This window comes from Numenius arquata, chromosome 3, assembly GCF_964106895.1.
Source record: "Numenius arquata chromosome 3, bNumArq3.hap1.1, whole genome shotgun sequence".
Lineage (NCBI taxonomy): Eukaryota > Metazoa > Chordata > Aves > Charadriiformes > Scolopacidae > Numenius > Numenius arquata.
The window spans coordinates 38,791,954-38,816,392 of NC_133578.1; positions in this window are offsets into that span (position 1 = coordinate 38,791,954).

A 24,439-nucleotide genomic window follows, 5' to 3' on the forward strand; every position below is an offset into this window, starting at 1 on the left:
AAGAGAAAGTGCCTTTGCTCAGCTGTGAAGCCAGGAAGGGATTGGTTACTTGCTTAGCCATCACCTAGGTAGGCTTAATACTGGTGTGGCATAGGCCCGAGGCACTGTGTTCAGTTGGAAGGAAGACAAGTCCCAGTCTGTATTTGCTGATACATCAGTATTTTGTTCTGCACAGTGCTGATGACCATACCACTTAGCAACAAAACAAAGCCACAGCTACTACTAAGTTCAGCTTTCCAGAGTAGCTGAAGTTTTTCATGCACTATTCTTTTGGATATTGTATTTACCTCTGGATAAATCACCGTGAACTGGATCGTGCTTTTAAAACATGGGAGGTGTCAGATGCATAAGTGCTGATTTGTGTTTCAGCGTCCTCCTGAAGCAGCAAAATGGGCTGGGTTCTGCCTGGTCCCTTCCCAGCTCCCCACATGCTTGGCAGAGAGGACAGCTTACACTGTAGAACTGCTGTCAGGTTTTTCCTAGGACAAGTTAAAAATTTAAATCTCACTGCCGTCCTTACTAAAGATAATGCTGATGTTTACAGCCTCTGGAAACCCTTAGATAAATGTACTATGTCCGCATTGCCTGCCTTGAATCCAAAATGTTACAGTAGGAATCACATCCCGTACAAGACTTATCAGCTATAGTCTTGCTACAACAGAACCCTGTTGCATCTGTAATTAGCTTTGTATCTTGTGTGTGTGTCAAAAAACACTCTGACATTAAAGCCCCAGAACATCACCAGGTCTCTGAGGGGATGCTGCCCCATCTCTGCTCTCTGTTCAGCCTTAGAGTTCCCACCCTGTGCATAATACTCAGTATAATGTTCCTGGTCCTGGTGGACTGGAACATATCCACCCCTTGGCAGAGTCTAGCTGAACGTTTCAGGTACGGCTCTAGGGACTTTTGCTCTGTGTGCCTGTTTCTTCAGTTAGCTGTTGTGCTGCCTGAACCTGGGGCTGGGGAGACGCCACATGCTGCAGCACGCTGCTCTGCACCATGCTCTGCAGTAAGCCCTAGTTGTGGTTTGGTGCTACCCTAACAGCTTTATCTCCCTCTAGACCTCCTCACCTCTCTACAGGTACGTGCATGCACATGGCAGCCCTAGGAAGAGTTTGGGGATCTTGAGATACCAAACCTGAGATGCCTTTGTACTGGCCAACCATGCAAATGAATAGGAGGGAAACTAAGGCTAAAAACTGCAGTTCTCTTTGTGTCTCAGAGGTGTGATCCCAGCGTGCACAGTGTGACTTTACCTTCACTTGGACGAGTAACAGCCAACCAGCCCAGCACGTGGCTTATTTCTTCAGGAGTTTCAGTCATCACTTTGTCTTCTGTTACCAGTCAGCCTCTTTCCATACAGACTGAGAGTATGAAGGTGGGATGCAAAGCCATACAAGCCTCAATAGCACACTGTGCTTGGCATAGGGAACATTTCTTTGTGTGAGAGGTTGCTAGCTGTGGTGACAGCTCTCATTTTTTCCCGGGGAAAGGTTATTTTTAAAGGCCTTTCCCTTCAGTTAAGACAGAAATTGTTAATATTGAAGGTACATTACAGTTTTTAGAAGCAGAGGGAAAAAATGCTTTAAATGACCAGCACTGGCATTTTCCACCATAGCCGGTGCCACCAGTCTCCATATGGAGCGAGTTTCCATTAAATGCTTCATCTCATGATACCTGACAGCTCAGCATCATGGGGACCTGGGTGGCAGAGAGGATCGCTGTTGTTACAGGCTCAGTGCAATTCCTGGGGGCTCTGGGTGCTGTGACTGAGGACTGAGGCATTTATGTCATTTTTGAGAACACTTTGGTTTTGGACCACAGTTTTTTCACGGAGGACTCACATGCTTTGAAAGAAAGATTTGATTTCTGCTGCTCTGCAGAGCTGATGTGTTTATAGCATCCCTCCTCACCTATTTGTCCCAGCTTCTGCAGGTTTTAAAGAAGGAATTGGAACAGGAATGTGCATCAGCTGTGGGTGAGAAGGGTGCTGACGTGTGGCAGGTCCAGGTGGTCCCACCTGCTACCAGCCAGAGACTGCCCAGAATAGCAGTGGGAAAAGCTCTTGACAAATAGTGAATACATCAGAAAAATGGAAGAGAACTGACAACATTTAATAGTTCAGTGGGGACCCTGCAAGCTCTAATAGCCTCCAAAAGGGGGAGGGGGTGATTTCTGAAATTCAAAGTCTTTCTGATTTTCCCCTTTTTTATTTATTATAGAAATAGGAAATTCTCGGCTAATTCATTTCTGTGGTTTGCAAACAAAATTTCTTAGTTTTTTTGTTTTCCTTCCAAAAAGGCCTTTCTTTATTTAAATATTGACCTACCAATTTAAAAGGAGAAAAGGTTTAGAAAAAGGATCAATAATCTGAAAATTAGATGAAGGATTTTGTGTTGGACTGAATAGAGCAGTTTACCCAAAATGGCTTTTTGAGGCTTTTCTTTTTGTTGGCTGAAAGATATTTTTATTTAGACTGCAGTTAATTGTTTTGTTTCGGCATTAGAGACTGCTGCATAATTCCAGAGAGACACAAGCAGGGGAGACTCCTATAATTGTTTATTAGCTATGGACAGTGAAGCTAAGGGAATTAATTCTTAGACTTGGGATTTTTTCTGTTGTTTTCCTGTGCTTTATGCATTTTGGCTAATCTTTGCTTCTTGCTCTCTTGCATTAACCCTCCTTCTTTAAGCATGTCCTTAGTTGTGAATCTCTCAGCAAGTTTTTGTTTTCTGTGTGTGTGTTTATTTTATTTTAATAGTTCCACCTACAAACTGTTGAAACTTCAGGTATCGCCAAGGGGAGGGAAACATGGATCAGGACTGGGCCAGCAAGAGCTGCAGGCTCAGCTGTGGCAGTCCTGAAAGTGTAGCAAACATGGGCTTTTAAAGTAAGAGAAATGATGATCAATAGGTGCATTGCCAGGACGCTTAGGTGCCAAAATTCAGTTCAGGGCAGTATTATACCGACCAGTAGTGCAAGAAGTAATCCCCGACAAGAACACCTCGTAGTCTAGGTATACATGCTGGGATTAATAGTTAAAAGGAGCATATTCCACAGGTCTCAGATGGAGTTGCAGTACCAGGAGATGGAGGCATCTGCTGGGAAGTAGGGGGCTGTCAGCAATGTGGTGCTGGCTGGAGAGACCCGATTATGTACCTGTGCTGTCAGAAGGGATGGGGCACCGGGAAGGAGCTGTGGGAGATCCCCACTGTCCTCACTGGTTGTGAGCAAAACAGCCAGAAGGCAGCGTGCCATTTCGTACAGTCAGCCTGCTGTTATCCTGATCTAGCATGACAAATTGGTGTTCCCAGAGTGGCAGCAGAGTAATCAGACTGTGACAAATGGTTTACTTAGAGCAATTTGTTTTCATTTTACTGAAAATTTCCGCAGTCTTAACAAAAGGTTCCCCCCTGCCTCCTCACTCCCACCGCCTCCTTCTTCCTTTAATGGCATTTGCATGACGTTGGGAGAGGGACTTGGACCTGACCTGTGGTCGAGAGGGCAGTGTGGCAGCTGGGAAATCACATTTTGGGGACCCTGGGCTTTTTGCAGCGGGAAGCGGTTGCTGAAGGCAATGAGCTGGTGAGTGTGAAGCTCCCCCTCCATTAGCCATAGGGTTGTACACGTGCTTTTGCCTGCATTTCTCAGACGGGAGCTGAGCTATCTCTCACCTTTTGCAGGTTGGTTCGTGGTAGATGAATGGTGTGTGGGAGCACAGGTCTCCCTGAGGATCTGAAAAGCATGTCTGTCAGTCTGGCACCTTTCACAATTATTAAAACCAAGCACAGCCCTGTAGCAGTGCTGTAGCTGGGAAAGGGGAGCAGTGTCTCCCTGAAGCACTCCCAGCCACATCTGCCCCGTGGGTGATAGGGCAGCTGTGCAGACCCATCCCTGTTCGCGGCACAGCTGGATCCATCTGCTTTAGCACACTTGCAAAAGCCAAAGAATTCAGAGAGAAGGGGAAAACTGCTAAAAGTTAGACAATGCCAAAAACTGACTTGGAATTTGAGAGTGTTCAAGTCCCTGTCATGGCAGCGCCTCCAGCTGGTCCTGGGATGGGGACCTTACTGCCTTGCCCAGATTGAGTTTAGCCCAGTCGTGCACAGGGCTTTTCAGTATCATGATGCCACTACAAGATTAAAACTTGGGTGGATTCACCTGCTTGACTTCCCTGGCAGAGAGGTGAGAAATGGGTAAACTCTGTATTGTCTGTTTAGCAGAATTTGACCCTGCCCTACAGCCGGGAGGTAACTGCCATGAGGACAACTGACCTAGGAGCGGGCTGAACTCAGACTCCTCCTCTTCTTCTTACTCCAGCTGCTCTCATTTATAATGATACTGCTTATGAGTGCAGTTCTTGCAGTTCCAGCAGCCAGTGCTTTCCATGGGCTGCAGGAAAGGGAGACTGAAACCTCGAGTAAAATAAAAGGGTAGTGGTATGTGTCTGGAACCAGGGGCTCTGTGCCATGGGGGAGATGCTGGGAGGCAGGGAAGAGTTAGGGTGGTGGCAAGGGGTTCTGCTGCAGTTGGACTTTAGAAGTGGGTTACTGAGATGGATATTGAGAGTGCCCCGCTCAATACCATTCTCCGAAATCATGCACCAGGATGGGATTGGTGGCAGACCTGGCCAGCAGGCCTTGCCATCTGGCTTTTTTTTCAGTTCTGACTTCTTTCTTGACTGGCCTTCTCCAAAAAAGCATCACTGCCCAGGGCAGAGGACCTGGAGCTCTGCAGATGTGATATGTGCTGTTGCACTCCTTTGAACCCACACCAAAGCCAAAAAACAACTATTTGGGCCTTCTGGGGTACAAGCCTTGCTTCTGGACAAATGGTGGGCCTGGAACATTAGAGGGTGAAGTGATGAAGTCAAGGATTTTCTCCATCATGCTGCCTGTGGCTGCTACTTTTTTATACCTGAATGCAATTGTTTAAAGATTGCTCAGTACAAGCTAATGGGATGAAATGCTCAGGCCACTCTCATATGAGAGGTTGGACATGACAGCCTATAATGCTCTCCTTTGGCTCCAAGGTCTGCCCGTAGCCTCAAGGACTTGATTTGGCAAGCTGCTGCATTAGGTGCTGGTACTACATCTTGCATCCTTGTGCTACTGCACAAATACTCAACAATGTGATGCAATTTACTGCTGCATCCCCCATCCAGCCGCTAGAGACATCCATCAAGGTCTGGGGAGCAACCAGCCCAGTCCTCTTACTGCACTTCGTCGCAATGGCAATTGTGTCTCAAAATAGCGCGGTGCCACTTAGAGAGCCTGGCGGTGTAATGGCTTTCCTTAAATAAAATTTCCACTCTGTTGGCAGCTTTGCTCTTTGCAGAAGCCCTTGGAAATGGCATAGTGGTGTGTAACCGACTGATGCACACTGGAATGTGTCCCTGGCCTTGGGTGGAACAAGCTTTCTGGTATATGCTCATACAACAAAATTACTTAAGTAAGACCATTATCACAACATGGTTTTCATAATGTATTAGCAAACATAATAAAGTGATGGAAAATTACTTGCACTAATCGGACATCCATAAATAGACTCAAATAGTATGTTTGACTCTCAATTGGAGTGAATAATTTATCAGCTGATTAAATCTGATCATTTTGTACAACCTGCCAGTAGTTTTCCAGTGCATGTTTTTACTGTCCATATATCTCCATTAGATTGACGGATTTGGGTGGTTCAGAATGGTAATAGGCAAGAAAATGCCATGTGTAAGTAAATAAAGTCAGATTTACAGCATTGGGGCACCACTCTCAGATAGCTAACACCAAAATGGCGTCCTGTTACATATTTAAATAATAGCTGCTCTCATCTCTCAGATGATTTCTTAAGACCAAGAGAGAAAGGAAAAAGAAAACCAAAAACTTAAACCCTCAACTGCCAAATATAACTTTCCAGATATTGCAAGTAGGGCAGGAAAGCTGCCCAGAGGCCCTGCAGCGCCTTCTGGGTTGCTCAAGGGGAGCAGTGGGGTGCAGTGGCAAGTAGAGGAGATCAAGCACTCAGTGTTTCAGTCCTGCTTTGTCAGGGGAGGTAAGTCCCAGGGGTGAGTATCCTTCAGACACCATCTTTCCATCTCCCTGCTTGTCTCTCCAGGTCTCCTCTCACCGTACCTGCTCCCAGCTGCACTTGCATGCTGTCTGCACTGATGTGGGGATTTTCGGAATGTTTTGGTGTTTGCTTTCCTTCCTTGATGTTAAACACTAGTTCTTTTTTGCTATTTGGATACGAGACATTTCCCTTGATGACACAGTCAACTCTATATTTGGGTGCAGAATCCCACATGGCTGCAAAACTTCCAAAGAGATAGGATTAAAAAGAAATTATAATTGTGCATAAAATGAATATTAGATAGCTACAGAGGTCTTAGGCAAAGTCTTCTGGGAAGTGTGGTATTACTGAAGGCCAAGCCTGAGAGCCTGTGCTCTGGCTTGCCTTGCATGGTCACCTCATCCTGTGCCACACAGACCTGGAGTCGCCGCATCCCCACCTTTGGATGGCGGTGCAGGATCCCCAGGGTGCTGCTCCAGTGCCCTGTGGCACACAGTCCGGAGCTGGCATCTCACCCTGGCCAGGGTGGTGCCAGGAGCACCACAGGGCCAGCAAGGGGAGATGGATTCCCCACTCCTCCAATATGTGCAGCTGGCATTGGTCAATCAAAATGGGTGATGACGCAGCTTAATTGCTCTTTACTCTGCAAACAGGATAGGTGTACAGAAATGCAAATGCAGATACTCTCTTGATTTATTTGGCCTCTTCTTTTGCACTAAGGGAATACGCCAACAACCTGTCATGAACTGAGACAGTGCTTAGCATGGTAGTCCCAATTCTGCTCTCCTTTGAGAACCATACCAGTGAAACTCCTGCTGACTTCCCTAGGAAGAAAGACGATTTGCAGGGTTGCTTACCAGTAATTTAAAGGAATTAAAATGAAAAGCACCAAGGGGATGAATCAGTCAGCCAGGGAGCATTCGTAGGGCTAGCCGTGTGTGAAGCAGGGATAATAAGTGTTGCCTTTTCCCTTCAAATTTGTAGCTGAAACGTCCCTGTTATCCCCAAAGACCATCAGTTCTGTTCCTGACTACGGAAGAAGGAGAATTGAGAGAAAGAGAACAGGCTTTCAGTACTGGATCAATACCTCGGGTGGATAGAGGTACGAGTATAGAATAAGTATAAAAAGTTACTATATATTAGCATATAAAAGTAAGCATATGAAATATATACCTTTGGTAAGTAAATAAAGTTAGCATTAGTGTTATTACTTTGTACTGGAAATATTTCCTATGTCTATCTCAAAGTGGTGGTAGTAATTAGCAACATTTTTTAGGAAAAAAATTGCATTTTTTTTTTCTGTATTAAATTGCTGCAAAACTAGATCCCAGCCTGGATTGGCACAGAGCGGTGAAACCTGGAGAGCACCTAGGAAGACATAGAGGTTTTTTGAAAAGAGAGAGGGTCTACATACACCAGGAACACAATCGTTGTTTGTCACTCAATGACAGTGTTGCTTGTCATTTAGAAAACTAAAGCAATTTCTCCAGCATTTCCTCTTGTCACTCTTCAGGCCAGCCTGGCCTCAGCACAGCGTGGGTGAGGGATGTGGCCAAACAGGGAACGAACGGCCAAAGCTTTGGATTTGGCAGAGCTTTCTACTGCTTTCGTTTCTTCAGTACTGCCGCTGCCTTCAGTGGGACTAGCTTTTGTCCAAGCCTCTGGATAGTTAGCACCGCTGGTAGCATTATTCTCCTCAGACACACTCAGCCAAATAACACTGTTGTGCAGCTCTAGGCTGGCAAGGTGGGAGATGCCAGAGGTGTCGTTCAGAGGCTGGAGCTGTGTCTTGCCTCTTGCCAGTCTTTGCACAAGAAGAATTAGCTTAAACCCAGATTCGCTGGATCAGGTCTTCTGGGAAGGCACAAAAATACTGATCCACCACAGTTTCTGTTCTAGTTTCTTCAGATGTATTTACCGTAATGAAGCTTGTGATGATGTTAGCCCTAGACACATCTCTGTGTCTTGTAGCACTGGCCATAAATACTGTGATACGAGGACTGTTTCTTCCAAAATGTCTTTGGACTGGACAGTGTGGTTTATCTCTTCCCTCTCTCTGACGGACAAAAACCAAGTTATTCTTGTACAGCTTTGTGAATGGAATGGTGCGTGGGAGCGGGTGTATGGCTTGTCTGGAAGGATGGCATCAAAAATCAGGATTGGGGTTCAGAAAATCCAGTATTTTCTTTGCATCGATAAATATCAGCCTTGAGGACACTCCCCGGGTTTTGTTGTTTATGCATTGCTGGGGTGACATTTGACACTTCAAGTAGGAAAGACAAATTGCAGTGTTTGGCAAAGCAGCTAAATGTTCATCAGTTAGTGATGAACTAGTTAGTGATAAGAAATTGATGTTCAGGTGTTTGGGTATTATCCAAAGCCAACAGATTGGGTCAAATCCTTAACCCATCTGCATCAGCATCCTTCTGTTGACTTAAGTGGGGTTAAGACAATTTACCAGCTATGTACCTCAAAAGAGTACTTATTTCCTGGTGCATTAGCAGCAAGATCAGAGCCTAGGAGAGTTATTTAGCTGTGAATAGGCTGTGTGTTCAGTGCCGATTCCCTGCAGGCTCCCTTGTGCGTGCAGGCAGAGCTCACTGCTCGCTTGCGTGCTCGCAGTCAGCCTGCTCTCCCTTTTGGACCTGGCATGTGTTTCAGCGTTTGTTGTTTGCTCTGTGCTTTTCTCTTGCAAGCCTAAGATGGCCACCAATGATTTTACGTTCCCCTTCTCTTCCTACCCCAAATAAGGAGACCAGGAGTTTCTTAGTCGACAGTGTTTCATTGTCATAATTTTGAAAACAGACTAGCTGCTGATAATGCCACAACACTTTCTGACACAATTTTATATGACATTATTTGCAACTGGAAGGGAAGATGGTAATATGAGGGAAGACACTAGGCTTTAGTTTTCTTACTTGCACCCAAGGAAGAGTAAGGAGAGTAAGGAAGAGTTTTCTTTTGAAACTCAAGGAAAATGTTGCAAATTAGTACAGCTGTAGAGCACAAAACCTGAGCCAATATAGCCAATATAACAAACTCTTCAGACAGAGGCAGAGGAGGAGGAAGGTGCAACCCATCATCCCTCCCTAAGGCTGCCTGGGGGTTGTAGAGAGGTGGGCCAGGGAATGGGGATACAGAAAAATGTATCTCATCCCACTTACACTCCAGTCATCTCTGACCCAAAAGCTGCAACAGTGCACGAATATGTTTATTCCAGGGGCTAAAAAAAAGGGATGTTTTTGGAGAGCAGTATCAGTGCTTTTTCCCAGAGCTTGCTACAGCAGGGGTCTGGCCTGCCTCTGATGAAGTAATAGCTGGAAAAGCAGATGGATGTTTATTTTCATTCATGACCTAAGGCTTAAACTGCTTTCTTCAGCCTTGTACATTTGTCCAGTATATGATCTGCATCCTGGTCCCTCCAAGTGACCTGTTGACGCCACACTGGCTTTAGCACAGCATTGCCATCTTTTAACATTACTCTAAGGATCATGGCTATGTGAAGCAGGGATGGGGTATCACAGGAAAGCCTGATTTCCTAACAACTGAAACAATATATTATTGGAGAGTTCTGGAGGTAACCCTGGTGATGATCAAGTCTGTGAGTTTGCTGTTTGAGCTTTTGCACACTGAGATGTTTGACTATTCCCAGCAGGAAGAAGCAGTGTCTGGGTGTGCAGTCAGGGCTTTGTGTCTCTTAAAGATTCATGAACAAACCAACTATCAAATCCAGAGGAACATAAATAACGCTGGAAAATCCAGACAGATATTCACCTTCATTCCCTCCAAAGTGGGGAGGACTGACTGTGCGAAATTCCATCTGAAAGAAAAAACCTTCATTTTTGCTATTTATTATAATAAAACTGAAAGCAGCCCACATTGTTTCTGAAATGGGAAGCGTGACACAGTCAGTATTACATTTTCTTTCTGGATGCAAGAAAATGACCTTCATAGCTCACTTGAGGCTTTGTCTCTTTAGAGTTATGGGCCATTCCCTTGTTAGTGGTAATAAACTGCATTATATTCCACTTCACACTGATGGGGTTTTTCTACATAATGCCAGGGAACTTGAAAAAAAAAAAAAAAAGAAAAGAAAAGAAAAAAGGTCAGTGAGTTTCAAAATGTGCTTTATTAAAAAGGATATAAAAGGGAAAGAGCTCGTATCACTTCTCAAATTATATGTTATATTAATAAGCCATTATGTTTTAAGCACTATTTGTAAGTGTTGCGCACATGTAGTTTGGGATGTACATGAGGGTACCAGATGTTCAGTAAGGAGAATGGACTGGGACAAATATCAGATGGAGGTGGTGGCTCCTCTGCTGAGCATAGCTGAGGAGCTTGCCATCTTGCCATGCACCTTGGCCATCTGAGTCAGCAGCAGGTCCCAATACCTCAAGCCCTCCCAAATTTTTGGCTCTGCTTTTAAATAACCCTACCTGAATAATGGAGACCAGGACACTGTGTTAGTGCAAGCCAAAAACCCTGTTGATGTTGATGCTGTGCCTTTAAATAATGCTCAGAAACCCCCTTATTTCCCACCTGCACTTTTGGCCTCATGACAGGCCTGTAATTAGCACAAATTTTTCACATTCATGGATAGATTGGAAATTTGGAAGCACTTAATGAAAAAGGTCAGTTACCTTGACCAGGCTGAAATTGCAGTTAGAGGACATTTGCTTGCTCCCAGGGCTGGCAGCATACAAATACATGAATATTAACGTCCCGCACGCAAAAATGCAAACACCGTGTGTACTGTTTGCAAGGGTAGGACTTTGCATTCAGCCTGACTCCTGCCTCGAGGTCTTTCTTGTGTTTTGGGGGCATTTCCACCCAGACTTAGGAAGGCAGGGCTGTGTCTAGAAATATCTGTGTTACGAGGAGCTGGATTAGGACATGACTGCAGGTCCAGATTAACTGGCAATCCAGATTAACCACCCTCCCATATGATTTGAGCTAGAAATTAGGTCCAAAACGTGGATTTCTTTCATGGTGGGGCCAGCACCTGACCCACCACAGCTTTTGCATTTGCTGATGGTGCCAAAGCCTGTGTTTCCAATAGATTTTGTCTTGGGGAGCTAGTTTTGATAGGAAGCTAGGTGTTGTTTTGGTTTGGGCTCGGGACTCAAAGGTCACTACCCATTTTTGGGTTTATATTCCTGAAACAAGGAAGTGCCTGTCTAGACAAGGAAACAGCCCACCTGCAATTTTGTGGGCTTTGGGGTGACTTAAAAAAATAACGTAAATAAAATAACACCGTCTGGATACAAGAAAGGAGTGCCCCTGTGGCAAGGGACTGGCTGGTTTTGTTCCCATGGCATTTTCTGGGATGTTTGTTCTTTGATATTTGTGGGCTGGAGGATGACAGCGGAGGTCAGAGGAGGCTGCCTCCAAAACCTTACATGCAGGCTGGGAAGTGATTAAAGTAGTCCTGTGGAAATAGAAGAAGGTATGTGAAGTGTAGTATGGTTTCCTGTCTCTCCCTATAGTTCATGAGTTTATTGCAGGTTTCTAAGTCACTGGGCAATAAGTGCATAATGCATTTTTATTTATCTGTTTTAATCTCTCAGACTATGCTGAATTATGACAAAAGTAAAATAAGAAACTCGCACAGCAAATCCTCCAAACAACTGTTAAGTTAGAAAAGCTCAGATCCCTTCATTTCCAGATCTCCTAAGTGCAGTTAATACATAACGGGAGAATAAGCAAGTCCCTGGTAATAATTATGCAGTTTGAATTGAAGCTTGTCATCAGTAGCAGCGAGGATTCTTACAATAATGTGCAAAGCAACATGGCCTATACTCATAAAAAAACCCACGTGCCTTTTAGACATTTATTTTTACTGTGTGTGTTTAATACTAAAAGTGATTATAGCACATTGCTCTTCACCTTAATTGTTTGGCAAATGTCATACTGTAAAAGCAAATCCCTCTCTTGCACTTACGGAATACCATGACATTCTTGTGCTGCCAAGAAGCCCCTGCAAGATGCTTATGAGAGCACCCTCCCTGTAGCACAGTTTGTGAGCATTTCATAAACCTTTCCACGCAAAGCATCCCTCGGAGATGAGGAAATTATTTTAGTCCCACTTTACTTTAAACTTGGAGAACTGAAGTACAGAAAAACCCCAGATCCCCTGTGGTGCTCAGAGGCATAAATCCCCCGTGACTGAGTTCTAAGTTCATCCCACCTGACTTTCAGGATGTGGCTGACAGGAAGGTTGTGCTGGAAGTTTAGTTACCCCTAAAAATCAGTCCTCAACCACCAGACCGCTTTTTTTCTTTGTTCCAACTCTCTGCAGCCCTAAAGCTGGCTTGCCCACCAAGTGCAGAGCAGGATCAACCAATGCGTGGCCAGATTTCCAAAAGATGCGAGCACCAATTATTTGAACATCTGGCACCATTTGGATCTAGTGTTTGTCTTGTTTTTAGAAGAAATTCGGCCCTAGCATGTGCACCGTGTGTTCATTAGCATGGAAGAAGGACAAGTGTGATGAGCTACTCCTCTTACCGAGGAATAAAGCAGAACAGAGTGAGACTCACAGCTCAGCACAGTCAGAGGTATCAGGGCAGAACTGTCGCCTCTGTCACAAACTGGATGGACAAGGCAGGGACAGTTGGGTCTTCTCCAGCACCAGCTTCTCATCTGACTGCCCATGAAGGTGCCAGTGGTGAGGCTGCAGTGATATGGCTAGACCACCACTAGGGAAGGGAATTCAGGACCTTCAAACTTGTTGCATGTGGGAAAGTTAGTGCCTGGCTGACTGGTGCTCTTTGCTGTTGTTTGCTGGTTGTCAATTATAGAATAGAGAAAATAGAGCTACCAGCATCTCAGGAGATGCCTGATGCCTTGCAAGATCAGGTTCTGGAAATAAACTACTTTATATCACAATGACTGTCACCTGCACTCTCCGCTCCACTAACTGGATTTATTGTAAGGCTGCATCAAACAAATGGAGTCATCAGCTGCACTGTCCCCAGGGCAACTGGATGAATTAAAATATCCAAGACAGTGACGAATGTTGCCAAAGGGTGTTGATATTGGGCTGCTGGACCAGTGGTCTCTGGCAAAGCCCAAGAAAGAGTCTTGTTGTGGGGAGACTCCAGAGTTATTATTCTCAGCAGCCAAGAGGAATTGGGTTCCTGTTTCTTCCACCTTTGCTACCAAAGGGGCAGCCAGGCTCTGTCATAAAGCATGGTGCCTCCCCACGCTTTTGAGAATGAAAAGCTTCATATCTTCAAATTTAGGTTTCACAGGTCTCATCACTTCCTTCCCTCCACTGCTCCAAAATTCAGCAAAATAAACTATAGATTAAAAACACGCAGCAAAATATTGTGGGCCCTATGCAGCTCCTGCTGACATCAGCAGTGGCAAAACTCCTTGTTATTTAAATGACCTGAGATCAGGCACGTGCATTTGTCTGTGCATTGTTATAACAACGTATGTTCTTTGTCTGCGTTCATGCACATGCATTTTGTGTTACGTATGGTTATACAGGTATGGAGATGAGTGCCTGTTTATCTACAGGCAGCAAATGTGTGACTGTCCAGGTGTATGTGTTTGAGTGTATGCTGCTAACATATGTTTAAGCTGGCATAAGGCCAGGACTGCCTGTCTTTGTAAGGTGTGTATCCCCGTATGTGTACATAAAAAGTTAGTCTTTCAAATTGCAGAAGCCAGTTCTGGGCATAAGCTGTAATGGAGACCTTTGATTTATAAGACCTTCTCTCATGGTGGCTCATTGTGTAGGGTTTCTGCGTGACAAGAAATCTGAAATTGGTGATGGATTGTTATCTGCTGGGCCACAAGGAGAAAGCTCCGCGTGTAACCCCATCAGCTACAAGCTCCTTACACGATGCTGTTTTATTTTACAGGTGGGCAGCCATCCGAGGGGAAACTTTAATTTGAGAAAGTCTGTACTTAACAGCAGTAGTCCAGAGCCCTGCCATGTCCTTTCCATCGACCCGTTTTGTTCCTTTCTAAAAAAAATGATCAGAAGGCCCTTCACAGAGGAGGAGAAGTCAAGGAGGGTAACTGAGTATATCTGCTCGTGGTTGCAACGGCCAGCCCAGCTCTTGGATGACTGAAGCCCTGTGCTCACAGCCGAGCAAATGATCCCCTGCCAGGAAACATGACAAAGAAGAGAGATTTTGGCAATGCCACGCTCAGGCACTCAGCTCCCATGGAGGAACTGACCCCGGGGAAGGCCAGGAGCAGGCTCTCTGCTGGGAGGAGCAGCAGGGGTTACACACAAGCCCCAGCACTTGGAGGATGACTCAAAATCAGAGCAAGGTGAGCAGTGCATGTATACATACCTAGAAGAAATCCATCCATTGCACCTATGTCAGCTGTACCGAATTGGTTACGCAGCCACAGCCATCCAGGGCTGCATGCTCATACACAGAAATTATACAGCCCCATCTCCAGCAACCCCCTTCTCACATGGTACGCATCTTCCCTTTTCCCAGCTCCATCCTCTCCTGTTTGCATATTTCTGTCTCCAAAGAAATTGCTAAAGGAGAGGTACATTTCTTTTCAGCATCATACTGACCCCCTTTCTCCTCCCCCCAAGGCCTGAAATTAATTAAATGATGTCACGCTTGATTTTATCTGATTTGGAAGCAATTCATCACCCTTTTGCTGGTTCTATTAGTCCAAGCGATCAGCACATTAATTCATTTGTGAGACTAAGCTCAAGGGTAATTACAGTGAGGAAGCTTAATGCCTAAACGTGTTAATGTCTGTAATCAGAACTATTTTCTCAGTGCGGAACAATTGTTAGACAATTACACTTGGATATGATTGCCCTGGTAGGCAACAGACGCTGTGTCAAGAGGGGAATAGCAGAAGCTTGTTTTGCAAGTAGTGTATTATCAGCAAATTCGACTCTTTGCAATCTCCCTTTTTCTGGATTCTGCGTAACTCACCCCTTCCTCAGGTTTTGCATTATTAATTAAGTTGAAAAGTCATCTCTCTCTCTTTTTCAGGCTAGGTAGTGTGTGGCACAGAGGAAAATAGACTCTTCTGCTTTTTTTCTGGCATAAATGTCACAGGCTTTTGATTGTGGTGTCCTGGTTTATGTCCATGGAGAGAAATCATGAATTTAATAGGTGACCCTTTGCCGTCCAACAATCAGTGCCTTTCTGTCAAAAGACCAGATGAATTTAGGATTGAGATTCTCTCCCTTTTGCCCATCTGGAGGTCTCTTTGTTGACCTCATGGTGGGGAAGTGTCCTGCCAGGGTGATTCTGGACTTAATTTAGAGGAAAAGTAGCTGTTGATCGAGGGACCCATATGGGCACAGTGGGACTACACAAACATAGCAAGTGGGCACAAAATCTTTCCGGGCGAGGTCATTTCTTCTTGCTCTCTCTGAGAGAGCTGCCCCTTGTCTGACCAGAAAGCTTCTAGTTTTATGTTAAGTATCCTAAATATGTCTATTTTCTTCATGCCTAGCTCCAGAAGGAAGTGAGGAAACTTACAGCTAAATGTACAGTGTTCAGTTTTTAATATAAAGGCACCTGCCCAGAGTATCAGGAAATATCCTCTGTGTGTGATCACCCTGCTTAACACCCAGCAATAACCCCACATACGCTGCACAGCATGTATGGTCTACAGGGGTGACGTCTGCTGGTACACGCTCATGTGGGATGAGCTGGCACGCCGCAGTCTGCATGGATGCCATGTTCCGAAGAGCTTTCGGGGAAAGATATAGCTCTGGCTCCTGCCTGCGCAGCATGGGGTTGTGGTGGAAACCAGTGTTGCTGGGCCATACAGAGGCTATTGCCTCCATGTAGCAGGAAAAGGACAGGGACACGGCAGTGGGTAAGGATCAGGAGTGTAGCAGTGAGCAGGATGCCACGGGAAGAGCAATAATGCCTGCAGCATGGACTGAGGGAAGATGGGGCTAGCCCAGCACCTGCAACACAGTGCTGCTAGTTCAGAGCAATTCAGCCTTATGGGACTGCTGATCCCTGCCCACCTTATCCCTTCTTCCAGCTGGTGTGTGGCATTTGCAGGGAGATTTTGTTTAGTCTCTTCCCTCTAGATATATAAGCCCTCTCAAAGTGAGGATGAACTTGTTGCAGTCTCTGTGAGTTGGATGGTTGCGTCTGGGCAGAGGGATATGCCCCGCAGTCATTCCTCTTCTTCCCCAGGTGGCCACAGTGACCTCTGCTGTTACTGAGCAAGTCTAAGCACTTGTGCTTTTCAGCTGGGGAGAGATTTTATTCTAGCTCAGCCTGGAGGTCCTCCAAAGCGCAAGGCACTGTACCTTGCAGAAATTCTCATTTGGGGTAATGTCCCATACACCACTGGTCTTGAAAAATGCATTTCTTGCTATTTGAAGAAAAGCCTCTAGCTGTGCTGGATTGGCAGCATCCTCAGAGGCCCCTGTCTTCGTCCTTAGCAGCAGCCCCAGCCTCCTGCCACAAATGAGGCAGGGGAGGAAATGAGTTTACAATTATGTGTTTTGCAGACATGGTGAAGCTAGTGCCAGCGACAACCACAAGAAGAGCTGTCTGCTTGGATGGTTTCAGAGAGCTGTCTACACCCAGAGGACGGTAAGAATAAAGTTTCTGTTGTCATTAGTGGCATAGATGAAGAGCAAATGATTTTTTTTTTTTTTCCTCAAGAGAGCAATCCTCTCTGGTCTCCAGCTGGATTTTCAAAGGGGCTGTGGCAGTGACCTTCTCCTTTCTCCACATCCAATTTATCAGGACTGGTTTTAGTACTTCCCTGCTTTCTCCAAAACCTAGGATACAAAAAAACCCTGCTGGGGTGTTCTGAAGAGGTCTAAGCCCTCTCTTAACAGCACAGGAGCAGGGAGTCTCTGCAGGTAGGAAAGACAACATGGCCTGGGAAATTGCAAACCAAGCGCAGTCCCAGCCACTGATGTGCTTCAGCATGACCCTTCGCCTGTTTGGAGTTGTTCCTACTCCAGTCTTTGGGTTGATTTCCTTGGGAGCTTCCCAAGAAAGAAAACGTGTGCCAAGGGTTTCATACAGTGCGCAGCACGCCAGTGAGAGCAGCTTCATGGGGGCAGGTGGGAAACTTGCCCAAAGAAGGGCTGAGAGGGCTGGTCCTGCCAAGGGGAGCAGTTAGGGCTGGGGCAGGACCAACCATACAGGCAAATTTCTCCTGCTGAGGCAGCCCGGGGGATGGCGATGGCTGGGCTTGCTGCTTGTCGCCCCGATGCCATTTTCTGAGGTCTCGCTGCAGGCTTGCCAAGGAGAGGGGGCACGGCAGGCAGATTTTGACAAAATGGTGTGAAAACCGACAAGATATCTCCAATGTTGAATGAGTTAAAAAAATAATGAAATTCAGGGCAATCTCACATCTGTTCTCACCCAGCTATCAGGTCTGACAATGGGGAATGTAAGCACAATAGGATAATACGTGAAGAGGTCTGAATTTTGCATTGTTTCTTCTCCTTTATGCTGGAATACCTTCTTAGCAGTGTGGAAAACCCGTTTCTCACCCTTTCACATGCTCCTGGCAGATCTGTGAATATTAATGCTGTCACCAGCTTCCATGAGTTGAAGCGATCTGTGTTGGGTTGATGAGGGCTGTAGGACAGGAGTGACATTCCTCTGCCTCCCCCTTTCCTGTGCAGGCAGCAAGCAAAGCCCTGGGGCTGCAGTGGCATGTGGTGCTGCAGGACAGAGCGCTCACCTGCTCAGCAGGGACCCTGGCCTGGGAATCAGGGATTTATTTGGCAGCTCTGGCACTGGCTTGCCAGGGAAGCTTAGCCAAGGCATCTCCACCCGTCTTTTGCCTGCCTCATGATTTTAATCCAAAACCCCTCCAGTCCTTGCTCTGCCGATGATGTCAAAAGCACATTGACTCTGGGATGGCTGAGCCCATTGTACCTTCCAGGGCTTCCAAATTTTCCCTCTGCTGTCCAAGTTGCAAAGAGTAGCAGGAGACATACCCCCTCCACTGTGTTATGGATGTTATTCCTCAAATTTAGTCCCAATTTACTGTAGATACCATTTGAAACTGGTATTTGAACAATAGCTTCTAAAATATGCACCTACTCCTCCTCTTTTTGTCTTTATTAAAAGCTATAGAATATTTCTAATGTGACAGGAAACATGCTCCATTGTTTCTCCACTCTATTTGACTGAAGTGAAGCTGCTCGCCTGCACAGAGGTACCACCTCTGAATAGTTTGCTATTCTGAGCCTTGTTAAATTCAGAGCCTAACTTATTTTAACTATTGCAGCCTCAGAGAGCCCGCCGTGCAAAGTTCTTCCGTGCCATCAAAGCTCGATGGGGTTTTACCCTCTCAGACAACAGACCCAGAACAATACCTGGCTTCTGATGAAATGCAAATTACAGTCAATTGAAACAATTAGGAGATTAACTTCTTCATCCTCTCTCCCATGTTTGGTGGTTGGATGCTTTGAGATCCTTACTCCCCACCGGAATGCAGTCTCCTTTTCCATCACGCATTTAGCCAGAGGTAATGGGATAACAGATGTAATAAGAAGAAAAAAATAAATTGGCCAGGACATCCCAGACCCAGATTTGCAGTGCTCCCAGCAAAGCCCAGTTACCCAGTGAGGCCAGCTGCAGGGCTGGGGACAAAGACTCATCCCCCAGCCCCATCCCCGGACACAGCTCATGCACCAGCATCCCTCCACAGGGTGGGGTGTCTCCCTGTGCATCGCTGTGGCAGCGCTGTGCAAATGCTCTTGGACGTCTCCATCCCATCTGCAGCGGTAAGAGACAGCTGCCTAACGCTCTTCCCATAGACATGTGAGTCAGGGAGGTAATGGACAGGTAAAAGCCAAGCTGCTGTGTGGGTACAGGTGATGTGGAGCAGCGAGTTTTTGCTGAGAACGAACTGGTGCGCATATCACCGCGACTCAAGAAGTGAAAACTTGCTATGGGTGTTAGCGGCCTGGTTGAGATGAGTGGGCTAAAGGCAGACCTCCACGGCGCCTGGGGTATTGCAGCTCCACAGCCTCGGGTGTTTCAGCCTCTGCCCTGCAAAGCAAAGAGCTGCCTGTATCGATTTACATTGCAAATGCACAGCTATAAGTCACCTGCAGACTTCTTTGTAAATTTGTCTAACTGCAAAACCCATCAGAAGAATGAAACTCCTTGCTTTCAGATTTCGGTTCCTTTGCCCCTGGTTATGGCTTACAGAACTAAAGAAAACAGCGTTTTATGATGCAGGAACAGTACAGTTACTGCGACTGAGCTATTTTTCCTTGTCATACAGCCCTGAGTGCTGGAGGACTCCACCGGCATTGGTACAGAAACACCGCTGGGCTAAAAATAGCTGGAGACCACAGGGCTGTGGGGAGAGGAGCAGCGGTGCTGGGCAGGACGCCTGAGGTCTCCTCCGGCCAAAGTGATCCATCACTCCCAGCCCCACAGCTTTGCACTCACTGAAGCTGCCTTAATGAATCTGTTCACTTACCGTTCGGTGTGACATATCGATGTGTCTGCCCGCAGCTGCGCCCTCTTCCCTGAAGTCGATGAGCAAATGTGGGTGCGTTGGTGTGGGCAAGCCAGGGCTTGCCAGGGTTAGCTCCTTGAGGACTTGGGGACCAGCTCAGGCCATGGTAACTGTGCTGTGGGCCAGCACTGGAAGATTACTCAGTTCTTACTCCTGCCTTCCATGCATGATCATTTTCTCCCTCGCAGTTATAAATATGTTCACTCAAAATGAGCATGTTTTACTCTTCCCTGTGAACAATGCAAATGTAATGCAAACATTTCACTGTCTGCTGCTCAGTATTTCTGCATAATCTGGCAATCCTGCACAGAGCAGATAAAATGGTAGAGAAAGAAAGTTCTTACCTCATTTCTCTCTGTTGGCCAAGACAATACATCTAATGGCAGGACATGCAATCTGTCTGCCCCAGATATGCAAACATTTCATGTCTAAGTCTGGCTAATATCACCTCTGCTGGGGTCCTGGGAGGCTTTGTGGTCCCCTGTGCCTGCCACAACTCCTGGTTCCTGGTTGGAAGCTATCATTGCCCCATCAAACACTCTCATTTTAGCAAATCAGCAAATTCAGACAAGAAAATATTTCTTGTACAATTTCTTCTTTCCTGCTGCCGTGCTCTCTCCTCGGGTCATACGGGCCACATTGCATAGCAGGAACGTGTTTTGGCAGATGGCTTTGCTCATGGGCTGGGGCCCGTGTGTGTGTACGCGTGTGCGCGTCCATTTGCTCAGACTCTCCTGAAATGCCTCGTTCAGCTGATGAGCGCGTCGCTCTGCTGCTGGCCGGCTGCGTGCTCAGCACATCGTAGAAAGTACAAACTTCTCCTCCTGCACACCTGCAGCAGAGAGGAAGCACCCTGACAGAGACAGGCTCTGGGGGCTTCTGCTGGGTTTATCCGGACTGTTGGGGCAGCACGTTTGTGAATGAGGTTTTAGAGACCCTTTGGGAAAGACTGACGTTGCTATTCAGTGTTAAGTCATATTAAGTATGGATTCATTAACTATAGTTGGTTTTCCTTGGTTTGGCAGGATTTTGGGTTGCCACAACTCCTTTGAAACATGAAGCGATGAGTGGCATTCAGTGCAGCTATCAAATGGGGGGTCCAAACCCGCCATCTGCTGTGTCAGAAAGTAATAGAAGAAGGAAACAACTCATCTGTGGAAAGCTGCTCCCATACATAGCAAAGGAGGAGCAAAGGGCAAGGTTCTTTCCATCCCCAGGTGCTGCTTTGTCCTCCTCAGAGCAAGGGAGCACAGGACCTCTAGCTGCTGACCGGCGTGGTGTACTCAAACTTAGGGCCCATTGTTGGCAAGCAGGATTTTGCTGGAGCTGTGTCCATGTTTGTTTTCCAGGTTGCCTTCCCTGTGCCATGCTGCAGTGTGCAATGCCTTCAGCCATGGTCCAGCTGCCGAGGAGAGCCCTGCAGCCCCAACCAGGCCAGCAAGGTCAGAGGGAGAGAGGCAGAGAATGGAGAAAGACACAAGTGCCAAAGAAGCAGGTCATGAAAGGGCTCAGTTTGCTTTTTTATGCAGTACGGTTGTTTCTTCATCCCTCCCGCTTCTCCCCTGTTCCCATCCCCTCCCTGGTCCCGGTCCCTGCCTTGCCAGGAGCACACTTTGGTACAAAGGTCTGAAAAATCAGGACCATTTGTATTCTGTATGAACAAAAGGTTTCCTTTGTTGCGATTCCTCTGTTCAGCTCTGCACAAGGCCCTCGCGTGGGGCACAGCAACATGTGCCCTGTGTGTCAGGGACAAAAGCAGATTACTGTGGGGATGGCTGAAAGGAAACCACGACTCGTTCTCTTGTTGCTACAATCTTGTTGAGTTGCTGGTGCTTTGCAGGATGCAATTCATACAGATTTTCTTTGCATAATAATGCAAAGGCTTGTAGTAAAGGCTTTTCTTGCCAGAAAAGAGCAGGGGGTAGGGGAGGAGGATTTATTACAGGGACAAACGCAGCCTTGCCAGAAACGGTTTATACCATTTATGCAAAATGAAATTATCAATTTCTGCTTCCCAAATGTTGTCTCACAGTGTCGTGGCCCTGATTCAGCGTGGTGGAGAGGGTGATGTGATAGGTTGGGGGCTCAAAGGTGGCGTTAAACTCTTATTTCAGAGCTGGCGCATGACGTAGAGTGCAGCAGAGAGGGAGGACAGCAGCTGGACACGGACCTGTTGGAGCAAGTCCAGAGGGGGACCACGAAGATGATCAGAGGGCTGGAGCACATCTCCTATGAAGACAGGCTGAGAGCATTGGAGTTGTTCAGCCTGGAGAAGGGAAGGCTCCGGGGAGACCTTTTAGTGGCCTTCTAGTGGACCTGAAGGGGGCCTACAGGAGAGATGGGGGGGGGCTTTTTACAATGGGATGTAGGACAATAGGACAAGGGGTAATGGTTTTTAATTGAAAGAGGGGAGATTTAGATTAGGTCTTAGGAAGAAATTCTTTACTGTGAGGGTGGTGAGACACTGGAACAGGTTGTCCAGAGAAGTTGTGGATGCCCCATCCCTGGAAGTGTTCAAGGCCAGGCTGGATGGGGTTTTGATCAACCTGCTCTAGTGGGAGGTGTCCCTGCCCATGGCAGGGGTGTTGGAACTAGATGATCTTTAAGGTCCCTTCCAACCTAAACTATTTGTTGATTCTGTTATTCTAATTTATTTTTTTTATTTTTAATAGTGACATGTAAAGACTCATGCCAGCTCCCTGATTTGGGCTGCAGGTGTGCCAGAGGACTTCACCCAGCTTCTTAGTCCTGGCAGTATCATCTCTTGGAGGGCGTGGGGACTTCCTGTGGTCTCAGGGGCAAACTGCTCTCACAGGTATTCATGACTCTGACCACACAATTCACCTTTATCTCTTCTGTCCCCCATCATGTCATAACCCCCATCTCCCATATAATTTTCCTCTGTAGCTGCTGAGACAGTCTTTGTGTTGCATGGTGGCCCACAAGCTGGGACATCCCCTTGGAGACTGCACTGGCCAACCTTCAAATCAGTTTTGCTCTAGGAAAGAACAAGCCATGACTGCAGGAGAACAACAGATGACCCCCTTGAGGTAGGTGGGCGGGAGCAGGGAATGCATTTGGGCTGCACCAACACTCCAGCCTGTCCCCAGGAACTGCCTCCGGGATCTGTGTAGGGAGCTTAAAAACCAAACAAACTCAAAAAACTACACCCCTAAAACCCGGACCCAAACCAAACAAAAAAAGCCCCCTAGTCCTACACCCCACCCCCCCCCCCCCCCCCAAGTTTCCAAAGGGATCAAGCATATGTTTCAGTTGACTTAAACCAAAATGTTCTCAGCTTTTCAGCTGGGAAATGTTTAGTGAAGGGGTCTTAAAATGTCTTAGGAGGACATGTTTCAGCCTTCCTGTGCAGTGAGAGGACTTGCCAGTACGAAGGGCTCAGGCAGCAAATCCACCTGTTGAGTACGATGCCCACCCGCCCCCACTCGCAGCACCCCTCCCAGCTCGTTCTTCCAATTCCACGTGTCCGGGCCCTTTGTTCACCCATCCCCACAGAAGCCAGTCCGAGGATGGGCAAACGCTTGAGCGCTGCGGTGGTTTGGAGCTGAGCTCCTCGCACAGTTGGGGTAAACGCTTTGCACAGCTTGTACCTGCCAGCGTGATGAGTAACTCTGGCAGGGAAATTTTGAGCAATGTGTTATAAACATTAAAGGAGCCAAAGGGAAGCTCATTTGCTGGGCTCTAACTTTTATGTTTTGACTTTTTCTATCTTCTGGCAGCAATTACCAAAATATTTGCTGGCCCAGTTTGAGCTCTGATTCAGGAATGCATTCAGCTACTGGGCCTTACTAATCACCACTTCAGTAGAGCTGGGCCGATTTTCATCTGCTGATGGCTTTTACTTGACATATTTTTAATGCATGGGGGTATGTTTTAAATCGGGTGGTCACTGGGCCCCTTTAGTAGCTTTGCAATCATAATGGTTTGCAAACTGAGCGCAAGCTTTGAAGTGATTTCTTTGACTTTTGGGGCTGGTCCAGTATTACTGAAACTGATAAAAGAACCTCTCCTGCCTGGAAGGTCCCAGGCCTTAACAGAGGTGTTACAGTATGTGGCGGTGTGCTCTCCCTGGCTTTCTCCCTCTTCTTCCCCCCTACTCCCCGGCTCCTGCTTGGGCCATGGCCACCGTGGCCATTGCAATATTAGTTGCGATAACTTGCATCTGGACTTTGGGGATGGCTGGCAACACAGCCAAAGCACCGTCTGGAGTGGGGACCTAGATATTTTGTTCCCATGAGAATGTGACTACGGGTCAGTTGTCTTATTCTGTAAATAGTGGACAGCCCAAGAGCCCTTTGAGCTCTCCTGCATGGCTGCGGGCTGCACGCCAGGATCTCCCCTTTTGTGAGGACGCTCGCTTAAGGTTCTACTCCTCGAGGTTAAGAGATTGCTTGCCATAACAGATTCTCGGTAAGTGACTAATAGCATGATAAACTTTGAAATCTTAGCTAAGTAATATAAAGGGTCGATTGCGCAGATATAATCCTTTAGACATAAACCGTTGACCAAGTCTGGGACTAGGATTGGATCCAGCCGCACCTAGACTCCTCTCTGAGAAGGAGTTTAGAAAGCAAGGGGGTCCTTTCTGAACCTCGTGACTCAACGGGAGGGTCTCCCTGGCAGCTTGTCTGACCCTGTCCTCTCTGCAGTAAATAACAGAGTGTGCCTTGACATCGAATCTTGTAAAACACTGTCGCATTTACTACTGATTTTGTTAAATCACTGTTTCACCTTAATAAATATTTCACTACGTCTTTCTTACGAGTGAAGTTAATCACTCCTGCGACACGGTACCAGCAGCGCCTCCGTATTTTGCTTTTGGAGAGAGCAGAACCCATTCCCCCCACGCACAGGGGTGTAGTGGCGGGACACAATGCGCTGCTGG